At 40.5% G+C, this 7500-nt stretch overlaps 1 long non-coding RNA gene across 1 annotated transcript; it reads left to right on the forward strand.

Moving 5' to 3' along the window:
- Positions 1-1618: 1618 nt before the first annotated feature.
- LOC138367885 (uncharacterized) lies at positions 1619-7196 on the forward strand. Its single transcript, XR_011229443.1, has 2 exons — positions 1619-1838; positions 5676-7196. It is a non-coding gene; the product is annotated as an uncharacterized lncRNA (long non-coding RNA).
- Positions 7197-7500: the final 304 nt, after the last annotated feature.

The following is a 7500-nucleotide window of genomic DNA, read 5'->3' on the forward strand; positions in this document are numbered from 1 at the left end:
ATTTGAGCGCCCATGGGCATTTGGCTTCGGTCTTGCGTTTCTTTTCCCTGCTGGAGCTGTCTTCAGACTGGCTCGAGGAGGATGTGGAGAAGCTGGGTTCTGGACTGGTGTCTGGTGCACTTGCCTCAGCAGCTCGGGCGTTGGCTGTCTTGAAGTTGTAAGCGCCGATTCTGAAGGAAGCGGTGTCTCTGTTCTTTGCTTCTCACCTCGCGTGCCGACAGGAGGTGCTCGTTCTCTCTTTGGAATCTGCTTGAGCCCTGGTTCTTAGATTTTTGTTCTCTTTTTGTCCATTGCTGTTTGCAGAGTCTGTGGTGGTGCATTTTCTACAGGCGGCTTCATCTAGTTGTCAGCCTATGTCGGGCTTGTTTAGTTGCCGGCCTATGTCAGACTTGTTAGTTCTCCAGGGGGCGGGGGGTCCTGTCTGGAAGGGTCATGCCAAGGCTCAAGGTTTCTTCGGTCGTCGTAAGCCAGTGGTGCCAGATTCGGAGCCGGCCCATCCTGAGGATGTCGGCATCTGGTCGGCGCAGTGCTCACTCTGAGCATCGGTTGGGCTCTCATAAGGATCATCGGCCCATTAACGGTGCAATAGGGGGGAGGCTTGCGCTGTTTGCTCTCGCCTAGTCCCATGATTCATGGGCGTTTCGGGTCATTTCCTCCAGCCTGCAGTGGCGTTGCGCGAGTCCTCCTTCGGGGGGTTCGGAGATGGTGGGGCAGGCTTCTATCTGCAGGTCATGGTCCCCTGTTCCTAGGCTCACATTTTCCAGGTCGTCCACTGTCATTAGATCTAGCCACCCTGTGATCTACTGTCAGGCCCACGATGTTTGCAAATACAGTGCACTTCTTTAGCTGCGGTCTTTTCAAACATGTCCTGGGCTTATATTCGGGCTCAGGGGTTTTGGCATTTTAATAGGGTTCTTGCAGCCCAGTTCCTAGTCACTATTCCTGATCCCAGTCAGTCTTGTGTTGCTTTGAGTCATATCTCTCAGCCTGGTATCTCTTCTTTGTCCTAATACCTGATGCCACTCCTCCTCCCTGGTAAGTCCCATTCTCGTTGTCTGTGGTTAGCTTTGGGTAGCTACCTGGATTTCTCCCAGAAACTGAGCATTGAATGTAATGAAATGTCTCTTTCTGGTAAAGTCTAAATGACCCAAATTCCCTCCCTCCCTTCCAGGTTCATCAGCTGACCCGGCTGAGGGCAGAGGCTGGGCTGCCTACTGGTGGCACTCGGTATTATAGAGTTTTGAGCTAGTTTGAATGAGTCCCTGGGTGTGTGTGTAAATTGCTTCCAGAGTTGTTAGGTTATTTCTAAAGCTTCATTTTCTGTGAACCCACCAGTTGTCTGTAAAGTTTTGCTGACTTTTTGGAGGCTTTCCTGATGTCTCATGTCCCCAGTAGGCCAAACAGAACTTCAGCAACTGATGTGACCTTTAAGTATGGAGCAATCTTAGCAAGATAGCTTCAGGGAGCCACTGGGGCTCCTCCTGAAAGAGGCATTTCATTACATTCAATGTTAGGTTTTTATTGATGGAAAGGTCTTGCTGAAGTAAAAATAAAGAGATAGGAATATCTTAATTGTTCATGAACTGGTTTTGATGCACCTTTATACTTTTTGAAAGGGTTATTACTTACAGTAAGATAGAGTAATAAAATTGCATGTCAGTGGTATTTAAATTTCATTGATAGTTCTTTATAATTTCAGGAGAACAAAGTTATCCTCTGAACTTTAATCCAAAACAACGACCACGGCGACAGGATTGGGCTGGTGAGATGTATGAAAATGGCATGTTTTACTTCTGTAGAACAAATTTGATTCGTGAAGGTCGTCTACAAGGAGGAAGGTTAGTAGAACCTGCTATTTTTAACTCTTATAATTTACAAATAATCATATAGATTCTGTCCTGGTCACAATTTTCATTGATTTTAGAATCATGTACTGTATGTGGCAATTATGCTCTTCAGTTGTAGAATGTCATCTTTCTCTTCTAATAAAACAGCTGTAATTTCAAGGCTCACATGATAGCATGCCCCTTAAGTGTGTGATGAATACAAAAATATACATTAATTAAGGTAATACCGTAATACATAAAATGTGTATACTCTTGACTAATATTTAATAAAATTTACTGCAATTGTAGTAATTTGATGATAATATCAAAATGTTAGGTTTTGAATCTGTTTATTCCTTGTGCCTTACTTCCTCCTGGGTAACTTCTCATCATGGAGTAGCCACAGCATAAGTTTCTCCAGGAGACTTTCACAGCACAAACCTTTCTTTCAGACACCTTTACTTTTACGTATTGTTCCAGTGTTCCCTTCTAAGATTCTGGTCATCTGCCCCTACTGTACCATATCATCTTTATATATCACCCTTGTCCACACTTGCTGTCCGCTGATTCCCAGGTAGTTTACTAAACATGTCCATGCCTCCTCAATGTATTGTGCTTCATTCACTCAACAATTTTACATTTCATTCACACCTGCTACATCTCTGATATACTTCCTCATTGCTACAGAGCACCACTTGGTTTCCGAACCCCTTAGGGATGAGACCTGTCGGTTAACATGTAAGTTCATATACAAGAAATGAAGGAAAAAAAATAGAAAAATTTATGAAAAAACTCTAAGGGAACAAACCGACAGGTTCAAAATGGGACCGTATTTTGTTTGTACTCACCAATAATTGAAGTCCTGATCCACTTATGTTGATGATCGATGTTGTTGAAGCATAGTTATTTACAAGGAAGAGGTGGTGGTGGATGTTGATGGTGTTGGGTTGACTGAAGTTGCTGGGTTGACTGGGTCAACATGCGATGATTCAGGTGCAGGTGATGCAATGCGAGCTTTCTTGGAAGCCATTGCAAAAGACTCTTTAATTGACATTTGTTTCATTCCCTTGGCTCTTGTTTTTAAAAACTTCATATACAAATTGTACAGAGTCATCATGTCCTTGGTTTCAAACTCGCTGTAACTCGTGTCCATAAATGCCAGAATGTCTTCAAAATTTTGCTGAACTTTTTCAATATTACATTTTTCCTTTAACGTTTCTTCATCCTCTTTCTCTTCCTCTCCATCTTCCTCTCCATCTTCTTCATTGCACTCTTCTGGCTTTTTTGCTGTACATACTAATTCTATAATTTCATCATCAGTCATGATTCGATTGTTTGGGGCTTCTTCATCAAAATCTATCCATCTATCTATGTCATCTTCTATTGTTTCAGTCACCAGTTCTGCTCTAAGCTCAGGGGACTTAATCCCCTTGACATAGGCTATAAGTTCCTCTCTTAATTTTTTCCTCTCGCTAACTTTCTTCACCGCAAATCCTTCAAAATCTGCCTCGTCATCTTCCTCAGGAAACAGACTTGACATGGGCCAAAGTTTTTTTCCAACCATTTCTTAGAGTTGTCTGCTTTACCTTATCCCATGCACTAGCAGTAGTCCAGATAGCTGACTTTATTGTGAAGACTTTATAGAAGTCCTTAATTGTTCCAAGCTGATTATTAAGACGTCTGGCAAACATCCTCTTGTAGTGGTGTTTAAGGTTCTTAATTATTCCTTGATCCATGGGTTGGCTCACTGAAGTTGTATTGGGTGGCAAGAATGTTCCAATAATATTGCCATTTACTAGCTCATCACCTTATGGATGCGTTGAACTGTTATCTAGCAGCAGCACAACTTTGCTGTTTTGTGGGAGACCAACACTTTTCAGGTGCTCCTTCACCTCGGGTACAAAGTTTTTATTAAACCACTCGACAAATATTACTCGAGACATCCACGCACTTGGCTGGTCCTTATAAATCATAGGGAGGCACCTGGCTGACTTTAAAGCCCTGGGGTTTTTACTAATTCCAATCACAAGTAATTTTAATTTGTGCATGCCAGCTGCATTTGCACAGCACAACAAAGAAATTCTCTGTTTGTTCTGTTTATAACCACCTGAAGGATCGTCCTCACCACTATGAGCCATCGTGTCTGTGGGAAGCATACGCCAGTACAAACCTGTCTCATCAGCATTATAAATTTGCTCTGGAGATAAATTTTGTTCCTGTACCATCTCCGCAAATTTACTTACATATTCATCAGCACCAACAATATCAGCAGATTGTCTTTCACCATGCACTTTAATGAACCTGATGCCATGACGGGTTTTAAAGCTTCTGAGCCATCCATCACTGTATACACACTTTTGAGTAATTTTCATTGCTTGGTGAAATTCATGCGCCTTTTCCACGAGCAGCCAGCCTGCCACTGGCTTCTTCGTCACCTCACGTCTCTGTTTGTACCACTCCCATACTGCGTTATCAACACTCTCTACCTTTGCTTTACTTACTACCTTTCTATTTCGTATTCCTTTATCACTTTCACTTCTAGAAAAATAGTAAAAAATGATAGGTTTAGCCTTAAGAAGATCAAAAACAGTACTTTTACTAATGCCATATTCAGCGCACACGACACTTCTCGGGACATTGCTCTCCACCTTCTTAATTATTTCAACTTTCTTCTCAAATGTCATCACTGACCTCTTTCTTTTACGTAACCCGCTTGTAGATGCTTTCACTGACACAATGCGTGCATTTAGAGTAGACATGGTACACAGATGTTCCTTGATTATGCTGATATGTAAAACACTTCAGTCTCGTGACAAATTCAAACAATGGGAACACTAGGCCGTGAGTCTGTATTCACCTAGTTGTGTTTGCGGGGATTGAGCTTTGCTCTTTCGGCCCGGCTCTCGACTGTCAATCAACTGTTTACTAACTACTTTTTTTTTTCTATTTCCACACCACACACACACACCCCAGGAAGCAGCCCGTGACAGCTGACTAACTCCCAGGTACCTATTTACTGCTAGGTAACAGGGGCATTTAGGATGAAAGAAACTTTGCCCATTTGTTTCTGCCTGGTGCGGGAATCAAACCCGCACCACAGAATTTCGAGTCCTGCGCGCTATCCACCAGGCTACCAGGCCCCTAACGTGACGTCACAGGGTAGCAGGCGGCGCCCGACACGGTCAGTGGGCAAACTAAACCATCTCCCACCCACCCACCCACCACCACGGGCCGGCGCGACGCTTGGCTGACCGCTTCCTCACCCGAATTTGGTTCGTGTAGGGTAACCCCAACCCCAATCGGGAAACTGGAAGTTTCGGATAACTAAAGTTCGGGAACCAAGTGGTGCTCTGTATACATTTCCCAAATTCTTAAACCAACTGCTGCACTCGTCAACTCTTCTTGGGAACTCTTGTGAACTTCTTGGGAACACTGTCACATATGTGCTTATAGAAACTTCAAATATTGCCTTCTGGAATGGGAAAGTGCCCTCGGCTTCTGGATTCTTACATAGCCCACTATACCTAGTAAAAATCTCCTGCAACACCAAACTTGCATTCACTCTTTTCCTACTTAGACTCATTTAAAATGATCATAGTGGCATGAATAATAACCAGAGTTGAAAAGAGAAGGTACTTAAAGTGAGAACAACTCACATATGCCCCGAGCCATATGCTAAGCTATGAGTGGAATCATGACATCATCTAATGTTTGGAAAATGTAGCCAAATGTACTGTAGATTCTCCATTATACACTGTAACTAATAATCAACTCTTCTCTTTTAGTAGTAGAGGCTAGTACAGCAATTTAAGTAAATTCATAAGTGGTTTATTTCTTTTTATTAAGCAGGTGTGGGTACATAGAAGTGCCTCTGTGTGACAGCTTGGATATTGACTCGCCTTTTGACATCATCGTTGCTCAGTCGTGGATCAGCTATTGTCAACGGGAAAACAATAAACAAAATCTTTAACTGTTATGTTCTTAGGAGTTGTTGAATGTTATAGTGTTATACAAATTAAGAAAATAATTGTAATATCTACTAGACTTGCGGTCTACATTTAAAGTCTGCAGTCACCTACTCTGCATTCAATACAGAAACTGATTCTGTCTTTGAATATACAGAAATGCATAAATAATAACATATCAGCACTATCTACCACTAAAATTGGTTTTGTTAAATAATAAATATTCATGAGGCCAATGGAAACAGTGAATCCCAATTTAGCATGAATCAAATTTAGAAAAAAACAAATTTGCTCTAATTCATCTTTAAATTTGGTAACTTTCCTGTTTGCAGTTTTTTTTTGTTATTTTGAATTCTTTCAAGTATAATTTTCCATAAATGTTTTCTAGAGCAAATTTTTCCCAGTGATCATGTTGGCTGGCAAGATGACATCTCTCAGTTGTGTATCTACAATTACATACTACAGCACATTAAACATTTGAGACTTGGCACAAATATATCAGCCTGGTCTCAGGATTTAATTAGCATCAAATTTGTAGTGGGTTTGTCTAACCAGAAATGAATGAACATAGGCATCCTACTTAACCTATCAATTCCTACTTAACCTAACCTATGCTTAATTCGGACAATACAGTAGTATGAGGAAAAGTCAATATTGCAGTGCTTTTGAATTCATTGAAGCTATGAAATTTTAATGCTGTGGTTAGTAGCATCAAAGTACAATGTATTAAGTGTAATTTTCATGATATTGGTCCAAATCAGTTACAGTATAGGAATGTTGTGTATGGTAGTCATCCGGTGGAAAAACTTAAATAAGGATACGTGTACTAACATTTTTCATTTAGCTAATCCAGTCTTCTTAGTGAAGATTCAAAACACCACTGATGTTTATAATTGTCAATACAGCTGTGTAAGGATTTCTACCAATGTTTCATATATATTCTTTATAAGTATATTGACAAAAGAATTTTGATCGAGCTTGATTTTCTTCTCTTACACATGGCCTCTTAAAATAGGTATGAACATGTTTTGATTAAGCCTGTGAGGATAATTTATTTTGTTATATTTACTTATTATGTAGGAATATTTAGTAGATTTATTTCCCAGGCTGTTTTTAAAGTCCTGCATCTTTATTGGTTGTAAATTAGAAGTAACAAGAGTCAGAATGGCTAACTTCATTGCTTAATTGCATTTGTGCTGTTTAAATTACTACAGTGTGTCCTTACTTAAACAAACTACAGTGGGGCCTCGATTTATGATGGTAATCCGTTCCCAGAGACATACGTAAGTCAAAATATCGACTAAGTCGAAGCGATTTTTCCCATAAGAAATAAAGGGAATTAGATTAATCTGTTCCACACCCCCGAAAATATTAACTTAAAAATATATTTTATACTGAATACAAATTTTTTCTCTAACTACAATATAGTACACATGTTTATCTTACCTGTATGGAGGACTCTTGATGTGTATGGAAGATGATTAGGAGGGGGGAGGAGGAGAGGTGTTACTGTTTGGAAGGGAAGTCCCCTCCATTATAACATCAGGCAGTGATGACTTCTCTGGGGTACACTCTCTCCTATGTTTTGCCTGCATACTATTAGGACCTGGTTGTGATTCACTGTTGTTTGTCTCACTAAAAACCTTTCCATAGATTTTTGTTTTTTCCTTGCGTTTTAATTTTTGCCTGTAGTGAGGCATCACAATGTC

This window comes from Procambarus clarkii, chromosome 23 (genome assembly GCF_040958095.1).
Source record: "Procambarus clarkii isolate CNS0578487 chromosome 23, FALCON_Pclarkii_2.0, whole genome shotgun sequence".
Taxonomy (NCBI): domain Eukaryota; kingdom Metazoa; phylum Arthropoda; class Malacostraca; order Decapoda; family Cambaridae; genus Procambarus; species Procambarus clarkii.